This window comes from Eutrema salsugineum, unplaced genomic scaffold (assembly GCF_000478725.1).
Source record: "Eutrema salsugineum unplaced genomic scaffold, Eutsalg1_0 scaffold_4, whole genome shotgun sequence".
Lineage (NCBI taxonomy): Eukaryota > Viridiplantae > Streptophyta > Magnoliopsida > Brassicales > Brassicaceae > Eutrema > Eutrema salsugineum.
The window spans coordinates 12,765,444-12,766,485 of NW_006256686.1; positions in this window are offsets into that span (position 1 = coordinate 12,765,444).

The window sequence follows — 1,042 nt, forward strand, 5'->3', positions numbered from 1 at the left end:
ATCATTCATTCGGACAAGTATCACAGGAGTTACACTCTCCGGAATGCGAAGTGATCTAAGCTGCTCTGGATGCTGCGAGATGGTCTTGCGACTTGGTTAACCCGCAGGCCTGAAGATGAACGCCTGAATGCTGATGCTGCGAGTTGAAATGTGCGGGTAAACTATCACTGGAAGAGGTCTGGAGCTCCCGAGCAAGAGAAATGCTAAGTCCACAATCGTGCGACTTAGGCATGCGAGTCATCCGCGCCTGGATCTATGCCGCACGATCACTCGGAATTCACTCCGACTTGAGCCTGCGACCTAAGTGCAATAGAGACCAACCCGCACAGTTTCTACATCCCCCAGAAACCGGCTCAGCCCTGCGAGTTGGAGAGGAAGGAGACCATGCCGCAGAAACACTCGCAATTTACTCCTAGATAGGCGTGCGGCTCCGACAAGGTGATTCAAGCCTCACAAGACAAGTCTTCATCTACTGCGACTTAGGTGTGCGGCCTGGGACATACTGAACCGACCCGCAGCTTTTCCCACTTTATCCATTAAAGCCGGGTCAGGACCCGGTTTGTTCCGGGCTGACCCGGTTCGTTTTTAAGAAGGTATAAATACTTTTTAGGGTTTTTTGGGGGAGAACTAAGTTTTATTCCCTTTGTCTCTGGCCTTTTTGGTGAAAAGACTCCATTAAGAAGAGAAATATCTTTATTTGAGTGTTTAATCAAGAGAGTTTAAGGAGATCTGGGTGTTTAAAGCTGTTTTCTTTTGAATCTATCATCTCCATCTCCATTTCTCATCATTAATCATGCTAATCTACTCAACTTGCAAAAGTTTAAGAGAGATTAGTATGATTAGTGAGTAGTCACCTTAATGAGGTTCTAGATGTGTAGGTTAGGGTGCTAAAGTGTTAGATTAGGAGTGCTTAGGGCTAGATTCATTGATTCATCTCTCTAAACAGCTGTTCTCTATGCTAAATCCTTGATAATCACTTGAGATCTAGATTCTGGGAATTTCATGCACCAAAAGTGTTTGATGAAATTCCTGAAAGAGTTGT